Source organism: Prunus mume, linkage group LG5 (assembly GCF_029339155.1).
Source record: "Prunus mume cultivar Tortuosa linkage group LG5, ASM2933915v1, whole genome shotgun sequence".
In the NCBI taxonomy this organism is placed as follows: Eukaryota; Viridiplantae; Streptophyta; class Magnoliopsida; order Rosales; family Rosaceae; genus Prunus; species Prunus mume.
The window spans coordinates 13,174,171-13,191,887 of NC_142702.1; the positions used below are offsets into that span (position 1 = coordinate 13,174,171).

Here is a 17,717-nt window from a genome sequence, read left to right on the forward strand (position 1 = left end):
AGAGTGAAGAACAACGATGGATGTGGAGATTGAAGTTATAAAGAAAAATGATACTTGGGAATTAGCAGACATGCCTATTGGAGCAAAGAAGGTTGGCGTGAAATGGGTGTATAAGACAAAACTCAATGAAAATGGTGAGGTGGAGAAGTACAAAGCTCGGTTGGTTGCAAAGGGGTACACCCAAAAACATGGTATGGACTACACTGAGGTTTTTGCACCTGTAACACGATTGGAGACGGTTCGTTTGGTGGTTTCTCTTGCAACTCAACAATCGTTGAGTGCGTCCCTGGCCCTTGTTCATCTCTAGTGGTTGATCCAGTTTCTTTCCCCCTATCCCGCTTTTTGATTAGGGCGAGTCACTCAAGTCTCTTGTCACTCGTCTCTCTTTCTTTTACGAAAATCCTGGGGTTTATGCAAAAATGGGTGATCTTTCAACTAGATGTAAAGTCGGTCTTCCTCCATGGAGAACTCAGGGAAGAGGCCTTCGTCGAGCAACCTCTTGGTTATAGAAGAAGGGTGAGGAACATAAAGTATACATGCTAAAGAAGGCACTGTATGGACTAAAACAACCTCCACAAGCTTGTTATAGTCGGATAGAATCCTATTTTGCCAAGAAAGGTTTCGAGCGGTGTCCTCATGAGCATACATTGTTCACCAAAGCAGAAGAAGGAGGTAAAATTCTCATTGTTTGTCTCTATGTTGATGATTTGATCTTTACGGGCAATGATGAGAATATGCTTGTTGCATTTAAGAATTAAATGATGCAAGAGTTTGACATGACAAACCTTGGAAAAATGAGATATTTGCTTGGTATAGAAGTGATGCAAAAAACTGAAGGTATTTTTCTCTGTTAAAAGAAGTATACACACACAGTGTTGGAAAGATTTGATATGGATAAATGCAATCTGATTCATAATCCAATTGTTCCAGGTTGCAAACTAATGAAAAATGAGAATGGAGTAAGGGTGGACAATAGTCGTTACAAACAAGTAATTGGCAGTCTAATGTATCTGACTGCTACTCGACCCGATTTTATGTTTGTAGTTAGTCTTCTTAGCAGGTATATGGAACGACCCACAGAGCTTCATCTGCAAGTAGTTGAAAGAGTGTTAAGGTATTTGAAAGGAACTTTAGTTTTTGGAATATTTTATATTAAAGGAGGAAAAGAGGAGTTACTTGCCTATACAGACAATGACTATGTTGGAGATGTAGATGACAGAAAGAGTACGTCAAGTTATGTTTTTTTGTTGAGTTCAGAAGCTGTTTCTTGGTCTTCAAAGAAACAACCAATAGTCACTTTGTCTACCACAAAAGTTGAATTCGTCTCAGCAGCTTCGTGTGTCTGCCAAGCAATTTGGATAAGGAGGATTTTAAAGAGTATTAATCATGTTCAAGGTGATGCTACAACGGTTTTTTGTAGACAAATAAGGAATAATCACATTTTGATTCTTGGAAACCAAGTTCAAGTAAATAGTCAGAAAACCGTTGAAACCAAGCTCTGGGCACTTGTTTCAACCTATAGAGACTGTGTTGCAGCTTGCACACATGTTGAGAAAGCTGTGAATCAATAAAACCAGTAGGTTGTGGCATATGCACGTCTTCTGTGAGGAAACCATGCAAGAATGCATTCTGCACGCCTAGTTATCATATCGCCATTTATTCGAGACTGCCAAACTCGTAACTGCAGACGAATAGTACTATGTTTCACAACTGGACAAAAGGTCTCACTATAATCAATTCCTTCCTTCTGATGAAAGTCATTTGCAACTAACCTGGTTTTGTACCTCTTAATCAGGCCATCCGATTTTCGTTTAATCTTAAATACCCATTTATTTGGCAACAGGTTCACGTGAGATTGATATGGCACAAGAAACCAGGTTCCATTTCATTGCAAGGTGCTAAATTCTTGACTCATGGCTTGCCTCCATTTTACATGTTTTACTGCTTGACTATAGCATATGGGCTCATGGTATGTAACATCAGTTGTTGCGTCCAAGGCATACTTGGGATTAGGCTTGCAAACACTGAGCTAAGACCGAGTCACCATATGTGACAGCATAGGGGTTGTATGCTGTAATGATGTCGTATCAGCTATAGAAGAAACACCTCCTTCACGCATTGGTTCACTTGGATTTTGAGGGATAGATTCTTGCACTGGAACATGGATAGTGGGATTTGGTGGAGAAACCTGAGGAAGAGGAGAGGCAAGGGTTTGGGTGTCTTGTGAAATTTGGGTGGTGGGTGAAATATTTAGTGGTGGAGATGGTTGACACACTCTTGGAACAACAACCTCATTAGGAAACGCATGGAAAACAAATAAAGCAATAGGATTAGAGTTACTTGAAGAGAAGCCGCCCCCTTTAGAAGATGTGAGATCCTTGAATGGAAATGAGTCCTCATCGAATAGGACATGGCGAGACATAAATTCAACACGTGGACAAATCCAAGCACTTATAAGCTTGATGATTCAATGAATATCCTAGAAAGACACATGATTTGGATTTATTTTGAAGTTTATTTGTAGTATACAGAGTCAACCATGGAAAATAGGTACAGCCAAAGACCTTAAACATATCATAAGTAGGAGTTTTAAGAAATAGTGTTTAGAAATGAGACTTATTAGACAACACCCTAGTAGGCAATCGATTTATGTTATATGTGGCAGTTTGGAATGCATCAAACCAATAGGAAGTAAGGACAGATGCATGAGAGAGAAGGATTATACTGTTTGTACCTAATAAATCACGGTCATAAACTAACCGAAGGGACCTCCTCTCGCCCTAGCACCTACTCATGAATTAAAACGGCCACGTTTCGTTAGGCATTTCGCCTTCCTGAAAACAAAAGAAAAGCTACAAAGGTGGAATCCTCTCGGCCTCATGGCCGTGGTATTATAGGCCGAAGCTGAAGATATGTGGTCAAACCGCCACGTGGCTTCAGGGTCCCACGCCCCATTTAATGAAGTAATGTTTCTGACTATCGCAGCAAACCCACTAGTCACAAGAAGCATTTAATGCACGAGGGAAGAAGGGAAGTGACTGAAGTCAGGATTTGGTGATGGAAATCAGAGTGGTTAGGCACAAACATCCTCACAACTATTCTTACAACTTGAGGTCAGATCACCAACCACCAAATCAGGGCATTAAATACGTCCCCACGGCCAAGGGGGTAGAACCCACGATCAGGGCTGTGGCCGATATTTACCGGGATTTATGGGGGTCACACTACCATGCTTCACGATCCCAAATTCCGATTTGACCACCTACTTGCCTCGATTAGGCTCCACCACGCAGATCTTTTCAGCCTCGATTGTCCCTCCAGGACTCCCCCTATAAATACTAAGCTCAAGACTACATTGAAAGGGTTCAAACACCAAACCAAAAGCCTCCCACGGAGCAAATTATATTTTCCTGTAATGCACTTTTAATACCTTTATTTGCTTTCCTAAGAGTAGTGGTAGACTATAAGGAAAATCCGTTCATCAATATATCATACGACCCTTGATTTTCAAGGCGCCGGAGCACCATCTCTGTTATCGTCTCATTCACCCCATATATTATACGACCGTCGCTCTTTGAGCAATGCGCCGGAGCACCGCTTAAAACCCGCCACCAACACCACCACTAAACGGCCTTGTAGCTCAGGCTGTGAACCTGACGGCTGAGATCAATTTCTCTCTCGGCCATAATCGTTTAATTAAGAGTCGACTCAAAACAGGCGCATCATTTAACCATCTTCTACCCAAATCTCATCACCATCTCGATGCACGGTAGATGCACGCTGCGCAAGACAACCGCATCGCATCCAAAAGAAGGATGTCACGTGTTAACGCACATCCCCTCGGTTCGGAGCACCAGGCCTTGAGATTTGCGCAGCCAACATATACCAGTTTCAGCAAGATGCTTATGTTTTCTTTCTGCTAACCCATTTTGCTCAGGATGTTTAGGCCATGAGAAACGTTGGACTATGCCATGATCAGCAAGGTATTTTTGAAATGCATGCTTGGTATACTCTCCTCCTTCATCACATTGTAAGGATTTAATGGTGGTATTTAACATATTTTCAACATATTTCTTAAACCAAATGAAAAGATCAAAGACTTCATGCTTATATTTCATGGGGAAGATCCAAGAATATCTGGAAAAATCATCTATGAATAGCAAGTAATAACGATAAGCTTGGACTGAAACAATTGGAGAACTCTAAACATCAGAGTGTACAAGCTCTAAGGGAAAATTTGAAACTGAACTTGACTGACTAAATGACAACTTAGTACTCTTGCCTAATGGACAGGAATGACAGAAACTTACAGCAGAGGTGCCACTAATTGGCACTTGTTTATTTGAAATTAAAAACCTAACGCCTGCACTAGCTGGATGACCAAGCAAAAAATGCCACTGCTTTGCGGTTACCCTTGTGCCTACAAATGCTGAAAAAGATTTATTGGATAGTCCACGGCCATCATGTAATGGATATAATCCATTCTCACATCTCCCTTGGAAAAGCGTCTTTCGAGTTTTGAGGTCCTTCACAACAAAACAATCAAGAAACATGAGAAAATAACAATGGTTATCAAAGGTAAAGAGATTAACAGAAATTAAGTTTGTGGAGGTGGAAGGACAGTGTAGTATGTCATTGAGATGAAATTTGCAAGAATCAATGTTAACAGTATTTGAGCCAAAGTGAGAAATATGTAACCTAGAAGCATTACCTACACCTCCAACCTGATCATTCCAGTATATTCCTTTGGATTCATAATATTTTGTAGGTCTGGAGTTTTGGGTGCATTTGCACCAGTATCAAACAGCCAACTGCCATTGGATTGACGAGTGAGAGTGGTTAGAGATGTGGCCATGGCAGTAAGACGCTTGGTTGGAATTCTACCCTCATATGCCATCTTCATTCACTGGAAACAATCAAAAGCTGGGTGGCCAGCTTTGCCACAAATCTGACAGACAATTCTTGGAGTAGCCGATGCAAAGGACTCCTCAAAATTAGTTGCAATACGTTGAGCAGAGGAAGTACCTCAGGAGGCACCACCTCTTTGATTGGGAAAACCTCCACGAGTGGGCCGTGCAGCACCACGCCCACGTCCTCGAGAACTACCAAGTCCAAGAGCAGCAACAAAAGCTGTAGGTCCATTCTCTAGCATAGGAACAGTTTGCTCTATCATTCGTTGCTCAGCAATCAGAAGAATAGCTTCAAGGGTGTCACATGAGATTGGAGTGTCATAAGCTTTCACCACACTCATGATCATTTCATAGGCTAGTCCAAGATTATTCATAATAATCTGGACAAGTTCATCATCATCCGCTGGTTTTCCAGAAATAGCCAAGTTGTCATGAATAGCATTCATGCAATCAAGGTAGTCACTCACGGACAAATCACCTTTCATGGTTCGAAGCAACTCATTACGTAAGTGCAAGATGTTGTTCTGAAAGGTAGAGGCATATATGTGCTCCAAAGCTTGCCAAGTTGTGCGAGAAGTCAGATTTCTCGACACAGTAGAGAGAACAGATGGAGTCATAGTATTACTCCCAGCAACAGTCTTAGGAGGACATTCACTAGTTCCATCAAGAAACAACAAAAGATCCCGACTTTTCAAAAGAGGAACGATCTGAGCTAGCCATAATGGATAGTTAGAACGATCCAGTTTGATGTTGACAATGGAGGGAATGGAAGGAGGAGGTACAATATTGCTGGTTTGGGAATTGTTGGTGGCCATGAATGTGAAATAAGGAGAGAAAAAAAAAACATCAAGCCGTGAAACTGAAGGCTCTTGATACCATGTAAAACAATAGAAAGCTCAGGAATTGTTTGATGAGCTTGGATCCATCAACATGATGGAACAACAATTTATATTAGCAAAACAATAGTATCAGTTACAAAGATTACATCATATCCCTATATAAGTGGGAGCCAAACCTATACATTTGACATACAAACAGAAAACCATATCAGGTTACAACTAAGGGGGTCCACGCAGACTAAGACTCCTTCACCACACCGGTTACAGATTTTGAATTTGAACATGTAGATAAGCTTTGTCTAACACCGTCATCATCTCTGTAATTATTTTCCCCATTCATGTCTTTGAGAAAATTGGCAACACGTAATTTATAAGATTTAAATTTCTATATATAAAACAATAATCATAAAATAACAATTAATTTAATTGAGACAAGGATTGATTGCTATGGTTGGGTTTGATTCCTATGGCTGGGATTGATTACTATAACAATTAATTTAATCGAGATAAGGATTGATTCCTGTGGCTGGGATTGTTCAAAAGGTTGATTACTATGAATATGAAATCAAACATATCATGAAGATAAAACCTAACAAAGAAAATTGAACAAATAATACTTTGATTTAGTGGATATTATATAAGTTTCCAATACACAGGGCTTCAACAAAAGGTATAATCGATTGGTTTAATGGTGCTGAAATTTCCAATAGAGATTAGGAGAGAGGAGAATTGGGTTTTGCAAGCGTTTGAGAGTTGATGGTGGAGAAGATGCAGAGTTTATGAGGGAGGAGAGTGGGTATGTCTGGGTTTTGCAAGGAAGGAATTGATGCTGCAATTGGAGAAGAGGAGAGAAGAGAAGACTTTCACGGAGAAGACGACGCTCGCTGGCTGCTTGTAACACCCCGACTCCAAATTTATCCCATGTTTTAATTAATTTGAGTGGAATTATGAATTTACCCTCAGAATATGGGTAATTTGGGAATTTCGGCTGTACCGTTGCGTAGAGCACAACGAGATGAGTCCGTAGACACGTAGTGAGCTCGAATCGAAGTTGTAACGAGAGAGTTACGATCGAATGAAACTCAGTGGCACGATTGTAAATATTTGGAAAAGGAATTTTTGATAAAAAGTCATATTTGCCCTCACTCTCTCTCTCTCTCTCTCTCTCTCTCTCTCTCTCTCTCCTCCTCGCGACACGTCGCCTCCTCCTTTGCAACTCCGCCACCGCCACGGATGCGGACAGATCGGTGCCAAAAGGACCGGCCACCTGCACACGACCGACCCTTCCCGACAAATGCCGCCACTCCACCACCGAAAAAGGTGATTTTCGGCTGGTTCTCGCCACCATTTTCAACGATCCAGGTATGGATCTTGAACCTCTCGAGCTGTTCTTGCTGCTTGTTGTGTTAGATTTGGGAGATTTCTGCGTTTTGGAGATCAATTAAGCGATGGAAGTTTTGCCGATTTTCGGCCTCCGATTCCGGCCACTTCCGGTCATTTTTTGGGGTATGTCCTAGAACAAAAGTGACTCAAAGTGGAGTTTTACACCTAGGATGGGAAGCTTGGCCGGCGGTTTGGAGTTTTTCCAGCCGCTGAAAATTACTCAAGGCACTCAAGCGCTGCCCGGCACATGTGGCGGCACGTGGGCTAGGAAAATGGACCAGCTTTGGGTTCTAAAATGATCTCCTAGTCTCCACGAGTGCGTAGGACTTTGCCGATCTCAATTTGGATACCGTTAGAGTGCCGAACGGATATCGCATATTGCATGTTATTCGGGTTCACTAGGTTTGGACCGTTGGATGGTCCTAAATTTATTATATGTAAATCTAGACATCCTTAGAATCGTGTAGGATTCGACGGATCATAAAACGGAGTTCCGGATACTCCGGAAATGCCAACCCTAGGGTTAGGGTTTTAGTGACCGTCCGATCATGAGCGATCCAACCGTCCAATCTGGACCAAACTTGCAGGACATGTGTCCTAGACCCTGTAGAACCTATAGGAACTGTCGGATTGAAATTTGGAGGTTGTGTGCCCTGTGGGCCCGTTTGACCAAGGTTGGGTAGTTCGACCCGGAGTTGACCATGAGAATTCCTAGGTAGTGATACCATCATGGGAACGTTAATATGACCATAGTGACAGGTCTTCTTTAGGATATTAATTCATTGATTTAAATTGTGGAATTATCAGATGCTATACCGGGGTTGAGATTTACGAAATAAAGGATTATATGTGATGAATGTAATTATGTATGTATACGAAGGTATTAAAGAGTATAGAATGTTAGTTTGGAGTGCTATACGCACTACCCTCTATACCTCCCTGGATATTGACAGACCCCATATGTGGCCGGGTGCGTCCCGACGTATGAGGGGAGACATGATTGTGTGCGGGCTGGTGAGAATGCAACCAGGCCCAGTGTTGAGGTCGCACGTGTCGAGGAGTAGCCGGCATGTTGATGCACCCATACACGTGGCCGAGTGCCCCGACGTATGAGGGGAGATATAATTGTGCGCGGCTGGTGAGAATGTAGCCAGCCCAGTGTTAAGGTCGCACGTGTCGTAGGAGTAGCCGGCGTGTTGACAGACCCCATATGTGGCCGGGTGCGTCGGCGTATGAGAGGAGATATGATTGTGGCTGGTGAGAATGTAGCCGAGCCCAGTGTTGAGGTCGCACGTGTCGAGGAGTAGCCGGTGTGTTGATAGACCCCATACGTGGCCGGTGCGTCCGACGCATGAGGAGATATGATTGTGTACGGGCTGGTGAGAATGTAGCCAGCCCGGTGTTGAGGTCGCGCGTGTCGAGGAGTAGCCGGCGGATGCACCCATACGTGGTGGTGCGTCCGACGTATGAGGAGATATGATTGTGTGCGGGCTGGTGAGAATGTAGCCAGGCCCGGTGTTGAGGTCGCACGTGTCGTAGGAGTAGCCGGCGTGTTGGCAAACCCCATACGTGGCCGGGTGCGTCCCAGTATGAGGGGAGATATGATTGTGTGCGGGCTGGTGAGAATGTAGCCGTGCCCAGTGTTGAGGTCGCACGTGTCGTAGGAGTAGCCGGCGTGTTGATGCACCCCATGCGTGGCGGGTGCGTCCGGACGTATGAGGGGAGATATGATTGTGTGCGGGGTGGTGAGAATGTAGCAGCCCGGTGTTGAGGTCGCACGTGTCGTAGGATTAGTCGTGTTGCGGACCCACGTGGTCGGTGCGCCCGACGTATGAGCGGAGATATGATTGTGTGCGGGCTGGTGAGAATGTAGCCGAGCCCTGTTAAGGTCGCACGTGTCGTAGGATTAGCCGGCGTGTTGATGACCCATACGTGGCGGGTGCGTCCCGACGTAAGAGGAGATATGATTGTGTGCGGGCTGGTGAGAATGTAGCCAGCCCATATCGGACAATTAGATAGTGGTGAGAATGTAGCGTGCCCAAAGCGCATAAAGTGAGACATGATGATAAGGTCCCACGTATCGTAGGATTATTTCCGTGCGGACAGGCCCCATACGCGACTTTGGATGTTTCAGCGTATAAGGAGATTAGGTGAGTTGTGATCCCTTAGTAGAGGGTGTTAGTGAAAGAACTGCATGTGGCTTGATCCCTTGGTAAGGGTACGACTGAGTTACTAGGTGCATGGGTTAAACCTCACTTAGGTTGTGTTGTGAGGCTAGTTTTGGAACATGGTTGAATTGAGGCTTGTCCTGGGGACTAAGTGAGGGAAGGTGTGCATAAATAGATTTTGAATTTGTTATATGCATGTTTGATGCGTTAAGTTATTTTAAAAACAGTGTGGGCAGTTCTGCTAGAATCATTTGAAGGCCGGAGGCCATTTATGTAAATTGCATGAGATTATATTGTGTGTCTGCCGGTTGGGTTATAAAATGTGTTTTATGCAGTGGAAATTTTGGGAATGTTCAATTTACAGAGGAGACTCACAAATTTCAGAAAGTCTCGCCCTTAATTCTCTCGTAAACGAGGACATAGTTTTAAGGAGTGAACCCGCGTGGGTGTGATGCCGGGTCTCCGCAGATTTCGCCTCGGGTTCCGGAAATTCGGGCGGTCCATCCTTCTGGGATATTTAGGCTGTTTTAATTTTTTTAATTTTTAAAATTGTCAAATAAAAAGTTTACAGAGTTAACTCTCTGTTATGTTAGTTGACATGTGTCAGCAAATTAGAGAGGGGACATGGAGGGAACACCAATTTGGGGACAGCGGATCCGCATACCAAAAATATAGTCTTAAGTGTGTCTGTTCCTTGACTATTTTTTTTCCTGAAAAATAAACTTACTCCTAAATCTTTATTATTTTATTTTATTGGATTGTACAATATTATTATGGGTAAATTACTCAAATGGTCCTCGCCCGATTTACATTTTGATCCATCAATTAAATTATTAGTCCAAATGGTCCATTAACTATATATTAATCGCTTCATTGGTCCTACCGTTTAATTTTCTATTAGATTTAACCAAATTTTAGGGTAAATATAACTTTTCATAATTAACAAATAAAAATAGGGTTAAAATAAATACAAAATTAGAAAAAATTAAAGAAAAGGAGAAAAAAAAATTGTAATCGTAAGAACAGACCCAGAACTCACCACCCCCCCTCCCCCAATCCTCTTTCCTTCCGCGATTTCTCCTCCCATTTTCCCAAGAATCTCAGCATCTTCAGCAAGAAATAGAATCATGTGACTGGTGAGATTAAAGGGCACTGTAAGCCAGTGCCCAAGAGGCCCATTAGGCTGACCACCGCCTTTTTTGCCTAGCTTGGAAATAGCCAACACAGCCTTCTTGAAGGCCTTAAGTGTTCAAAGTATCCCCATCACCCACTGCCCCAAAATCAGTCAAATTGAAAGCCACATGCCTCAGTTTTGGCATGGCTCTCACTGGAACTCGCTTAAATATTGAAAACCCAACTACAATATTCCTCAGCCACACAAAAACTGATACAAATGCCCTAATCCAAAGCACAGTGAAGAGGGTTTTGTGCGAGGACAAGAAGGTCGAGAACCAGTGCTTCAAGTCCAGCCTTTGGTTGTGGAACCGCCCGAGTGGTAAGGTCTCCACCATGGTCAATTAGACTGTCCAACAATGTAAAGCAATGATCTTTTTCACAGATGAACTATTGGGTTGGGCCAATTTGATGCAGAAAATTGAATGGAGCTGTAGATGGGTGGTTGGGGAAGTCGGGGTGTTTGATTTTTGATAGCATGGAAGTTGTGGTGAGACGTTAATGTTGTTGGCAATCAGAGTCAGGTGGGTTTGTGTGGACAATTTGATCATTTATGGGACAATTTATGGGACAGTAATTTGATCATCTATGGGACAGTGTTTGCAAATACAAACTGCCCAGCCATCTTGGTGGAGAGGGCTTGATGCCCCATGCTACCCAGCTGTTAGATTGGGAAGACGAAGAAGAAGAAGAAATCTGACGAAGAAGAAGAAGAAGAAGAAGAAGAAGAAGAAGAAATCTGACGAAGAATAAGAAGAAGAAGAAGAAGAAGAAACCCAGTCGTCAGATTGGGAGGAGGAAGAAGAAGAAGAAGAAGAAGAATAAGAGAGAGAGAGAGAGAGTTGATGGACGAAATGACCAATTTGCCCTAACATTTAACTGAAATATTGACAGAATGTAACGTTAGGACCAATAGAGCAAATAATATAGAGTTAATGGACCATTTGGACTAATAATTTAAATGAAGGACCAAAATGTAAATCGGGTATAAGTTTGAGGACCATTTGAGTAATTTACCATTATTGTTATTTTACTCTTACCATGTGTATGGTCATTGTTTTCATCCTCATCGTCATCAGTTTCCTCTTCTTCCTATTACTCTTTTTCACATTAGAATCAACAATAAAAGAAAGCTATATATATTTGAAGTATTTTATTTATGTACACTAAATAAGGGTAATGTACATAGAGAATCCAAATCCAAATTCAATGTAAATCGACTTTTGCTTATTCATGCTAGTAACATAAGAATATCCATTTAAATATGAACCAAACACTTTTTGATGTCATTGTTTGCTTGTTTAATGAAGCTTTTGTTCACGACCAAGAAAATAAAAACTTTAGGAACAAATGGAATTACTGAATACAGTTTTATTTGTTTGTCAATTTGGATATTATTCCTCAAACATAGAATATACAACTCCTCACTACAATCAATAGTAAATGTACATTATTGAAGGAAGACTGATCACCATCTGAGCTTTGTTGGGAAATACTTGTCAATGAGGGACAAATAATAGGGCTTGACCTTTTCAACATCAACTCGAACTTTGCTTTTGCCGTAGAGGTCATACTTGTTGAATATCTTAAGCCACTTGAGATTCTCTTGATCCTCCTTGTTCATGAGGTGTTCATATGTCCCTGCCTTGTGCAGAGGGTAAAATGAATGGTACTGGACGATGAACAAGCCAGCCTGAGGCAAGGTTGTTCCATTTCCCTTGGCCATCAAGTACATGTACTCATCATGACCCCATGACATGACCACATTTTCCAGTCCACATCCTTGTGAGTACATTCCATATTTGGTGTTGTAGGAAGGGTTGTTATAGTCAGGATTTTCTTTGAAGTACTTGTGGTGGACAATATATTCATCAAAAGCACACCCTAAAGGGTGTGTGTCTCCAACCACAGCCCGTTGGGGAAGCCCTCCAAAGCTAGGAAGCAGAAGCACTTTTCCAAGGTCATGAATAAGAGCAGTCAAGTGCAGCCAATCTTCATTAGGGTAGTCTTTTCTAATGGCTTCAGCTGTTTGCAACAAGTGCTCAGTTTGGGGCTCATCCAAGTCAGGGTCACTGTCATCCACAACCTCACTGAGAAGCTCACAACATTCCCATATGCTCATTTGAACTCTGTTCAATTTTTGTACTCCACCCTCATCCTCTTCACGAAATCGTACGTTTGATTTATGTGGTTCAGCCGGTAGAATTCTTCCACGCTTCACTGCCTTTCGTTTTCTACATTGTAGTCTCTAAATGATTTCCCATACGAATTGATTTCAGGGGCAATGAATGCGTCGCTTGATGCTACAACTTCTTCATTGATCTCAGAAGAAAGCTTCTGGTCCTCAACTTGAGACACAAGCTCTGGCTGCTCAATGGAGATAGCCATTTTTGCCTCCTAAAACTCAAGCAATGTATGTAGGATTCAAAGAAAACAAAGAAACAGAAGCAAATACTTATGTAATATTTGATTGTTTATGGCAGAACATTATGCCAAACTGGGTTCTTATATAGTCACATAAAAAGTCCTTCCATGAAAAATTGGAAGCCTCAGAGGTGCTTAACTGAAAAAATAAATCTGTTTTCCTAACTATTTTGTCCAATTGTCCAAAAGAAACATTCAAATACAGTCTGAAACAAATTATTTACTTTGTCAAAAAACTGATAAGGTGGCCCATATTGGGAAAATAAGAGCTGTCCTTGAAACAAAGTGATGAGAATTGTTAAGTAAAAGCACGAGCCTGCACCCAAAAAAGTAAAATCATGAGGCAGATTTAGCCAATGTGGATGCCACGTCTAAACTCTTTCTCAACTTTATGGGGTATGAGATCATGAACAACCTTAGAGAACCTCTAGAAGTTATAGGATATAGGAGAGTGTAACAAAAATAAGGATGTGGGAGAAAAAGTAGGGTGAACTACCAAAAATACCCGCATCTATTTTGATAGGTTTTAGGAAGTACGATGAATTGCAATTTGCATGAGAAATACCTTGCTAATTATTCTTCGGAATTTTTCTTTAAGTTTTTAAGATTTCAACTTATAGAAGAAAATCTTATCAGTTAGTAATAATTTTAGACAAGTTAAATAGCCATAGCTTTAACCCCTATCGTGTCTTACTACTACCAACATAGTAGTTGCTTCCACGAGTGGCAATGTCTCAAAGAAGCTAATAAATTTCATTCGAAGGGGCCCCATATTTTTGGGGCATACTTTGATATACTAAGAGCACTTCCACCAGTGCTATTTTGTGAGGGCGAAAGGGAGCCTAGGCTTGGAAGAAGGCCCACAACAACAAAGGTTTGCTTGGGCAAGAATGGGCCCACTTACCCAGGCCAGCCTAAAGGCAAGACTTGCATGGGCTGCTGCCTAAGGGAGCTGATGTTAGCGTGACATCGGCGATCAATTTAAATACTAGAAGAAGAAAAAAAAAAGGACAAATACTCAAAACTCATAGTTTTCTTTTTTATAAATATCTGGCCATATTCTTCACTTCCCACACAAAAACTCCATACAAATTCCTCTCCTCATATCTCATATGAACAGTGTTTGTCTTTACTTTCCATGGCAATGGGTAGGAAAGCAAAATTAAAAGTCTATGGCAGTCACTATCCACGTGAATAGTGTCTGCCCTTACTTGCCCTTTGCCATGACACAATGGGTGGAAGGGCTCTCATAAATTTCAACTTTGAATATATAAATTCTTAACCATTTTTCTGTCCATTAAAAGTAGGTTTTGAAGGGAAGAATGAGTTGAGTAAATTATGGTTGAAGTGGGTCAATCCAAACCCTAACCTGAATGGACATGAATACCCCTGAATTTGACGAAAGAATTAACAAATTTGACGACAGAGGACACATTGACACGTTTTGAAATATTAGAGGGGCTCAAACCAAATGGAAAGTTCTAAGGGCAAAATGGAACAAGGTCTATGGTTCAAGGGGCGTTGCTAAAATTTTCCTGAACATTTTGGGGGGTTGTTTGTATTATTTGCTTATTAAGATTTTCTTTTTTATCTTATTTTATAATGCCATACTCTCATATTTTGTATTCCTTTTATGTATTTATGCTTCATTGCTGTTTAAAGTAATTGTTGCAATCATAAAGGTTTTGTGGTTAGTACTAAAGGATGTTGAAAAGATCAAAGTTTGAGATAATTAATTTGTACGTAGATAGGGCAACCAAACTTCTTTTAATTTTAAATTTTACATAAATCTTAAACGAAGTTTGCTCATTGCTGTAAGAGGTTGGTAAGCAATATCCTCTCAACTTTTGTTGGTTTCTTTATTGAAACTATCCATTCAAAACATGTTAACAAAGGAATGTTTGTTTAAGTAATGGGATATTGTACCCTAAATGAAATATCAAGAAAAGTTGTCCTAAAATGGACGATGGGATTTAGAATCATCCATGGTGTGCTGATCGTTCTTATATTGTGCACTTATTTGATGAAAAATTTCTGATGTGCTGATATTGATTTGAGATTTTACACTTTCTTTCCATAAGGTTTAATATTATGCTTGGTATTTATAATCGACATGAATTTTCATAGTAAAAAAATATTTTAGATTAAGAATTTTTTAATGTATTTATCATATGTAGGAAAAATTTATTTCGGGAATCTATAACTGAAATCATACAACATGAATATAGTAGTAAAATCATACTGCAATAGAAATTTCTTATATTGTATGTCACCATAAAAAATTAATGTCAGCAGATCAGAAATTTTTTAAATGAGTGTAAAATTCGAAATCAATACTTATCAAATTTGTATTCCAACATGAATATAGTAGTAAAATCATACTACATGTATGGAAAAAAAACTACTCATTTCAATTTAATACTTTTGTAGGTAATATTTTACTCAATAGGCCAAAATAACACATAACTAAACTTTCTGTTTGATGTTTTGGCTCCCTCAAATATAAAATCCTAGCTCCGCCCCTGATTAGAGGGTACCTAGCCTCTAATCAGTATTGAGGTTTACTATGGAGATTCCTACGGAGTTAGCAAGACACGTTATTGCCTCTCACTTACATTGGAACATGACATAATTTTCAACGATTTGAAAGTTGAGCTTGTTAGAAAAAATAACGATAAATGTTGACTTAGAGTTTGGGAATCAATCCTGATAGCATCTCATATATGGGACCATTAGCTTGTTGGAATAGTATCTTAATTATTATACTTTTAACCTTGCTCTTAATTTCAAATCATAAAAATGATGTTCTTAGGGTGGAATGTAGCATTTCTTCTAGTAGGTGCTGAACGGTATTAACGAAAAAAGAAACAAATCTATTTGTTATTTGTGGAGAAGGTTGCCTGACCTCTCTTCATTTTTCATTGATTTATTTTCTTCTCATCAGATTGCATTTTACTTTCCATAGTTTGATCTTTGAGGTAAGAAGCTTGTTCATGGGATTTTAATCGATTTATCACAATATATCTATTCACATATATTCAGTTGATTCATGTGTTGAAGGGTTTTTGGAGTTAGCTCACAATTGCAATGCTGAAAAATTGAAGTTGAAAACATGAGGTATTATTTTTATTTCCCAAATACTGCTCAAAGATCAAAGACTCCCCTCTTGAATGTCCAGGTCATTTTTTGTTTTGTTTTTATCTTATTACCTAATAACTTATTGAACTATGTAAAAGTCACCATCTCTTCATTTGAGGCATTAACTTAACTACTGCAGGTCTCTTTGATGACATACATATGATCATATTATCTAATTTGAATAGTTCAGTTCAACATGAAATATTTTATTTTTTGTGTTCTAGGTTACTAAGGCTAAAAGTTTGTGCAAAATTATGTTTTAATTTCTAGATTATCTTAGTTTATTATGGCTTATTTCATTATTGGGAGGTTTCTAATTACTGTAATGTCCATTCTGTGGTTTAAAATTAGAAATGTTCGAAGTAATTGGAAGAACATTTTGATAAAACTGTTGTCCTCTCATAAGATATCCTTCAAATGTTGAAGCTTCTGTTATGAGCTTGACATAGTGATTTGAAGTTTGTCAGATGATGTCAGATACTAGAGCACTTACAATTATTGCAACACATTTGTCATATTCATGTTAACAAGGCATAGTTTCTTGTTATAGTTTTCATCCTCTAGTGTATGTTTTCTCAATGGGGTGTCTTTGTTTAGATGGTTACATATTGTTCTCTGTAAGTGGGATTTCTCTAGTTGGTTTTGAAGTTAGTTTCACAAGAAGTTAACTTTTGGTTTCTAGGAATTTCTATGACTTCATTATTGGTCTTGGAGGTAGGATTTCATTTGTGGTATACTAGCTTCATCAAAATAACTATTTGAATAATCTCTAGTGCTCCATTGTCAATAAAGTAGTAACATAAGCTTGAAAAGGTTTCCTTGTCATCAACATTGTTTAGGCCTTGAGGTAATTACCTGTACGTATTTGTAATAAGCAATTCTTCATCATCAGCATTCTATGATTATAGAGAATTATTGCAATTTCTTGTCTTCATAGCACTAGCATGTGTGCAGCTAAACATCCTATACAATATTGTTGGTAGTTAAACGAATCGAAGCCTGCATTATAATATTTGATTAAAGTGCTTAATCATGTTTCATTGTGTATAAATGTTCTACATGCTTTCAGACCTTTTAACCTGCTGAGATTCTGTATGGTTTGAATATTACTTGTAACTTTGTTTATATACTTGATAACCTTGGACATCAAAGAGGTCATAGATGCTTAGCATTTTGAGCATCTTGGTGGCGAGGAGAAAATAATCTACGCATAAACCAATTCATTTATTGAAAATAGTAATTATAAATTGTGAATGGATCTAATTGTAGAGTATGAAATTTTTATGTATAATTTGCTCATTGCTCTATAAGGTTGGCAAGCAACATCCTCTAAACTTTTGTTGGTTTCTTTATTAAATATATCAATTCGGAACATATTAACAAAGGAATGCTTGTTTAAGTAATGGGATATTGTACCCTAAATGGAAGATCAAGAAAAGTTGTCCTAAAATGGACAATGGGATTTACAATCATCCTTGGTGTGCTAGTCGTTATTATATTGTGCACTTATTTGATGAAAAATTTCTGATGTGTTGATATTGATTTCAGATTTTACACTTTCTTTTCATAAGGTTTGATATTATGCTTGGTATTTATAATCGATAGGAATTTTCATAGTAAAAAGACTGTAGATTAAGAAATTTTTTATGAATTCATCATATGTAGAAAAATATTTATTTCGG

General features: G+C 39.6%; 2 pseudogenes; one reads left to right on the forward strand and one right to left on the reverse strand.

The window, feature by feature from the left end:
* Nucleotides 1-890: 890 nt before the first annotated feature.
* LOC148916990 (secreted RxLR effector protein 161 pseudogene) lies at nucleotides 891-1,571 on the forward strand (annotated as a pseudogene).
* A 10,370-nt stretch (nucleotides 1,572-11,941) lies between these two features.
* Nucleotides 11,942-12,861, reverse strand: LOC103331263 (inositol oxygenase 4 pseudogene; annotated as a pseudogene).
* Nucleotides 12,862-17,717: the final 4,856 nt, after the last annotated feature.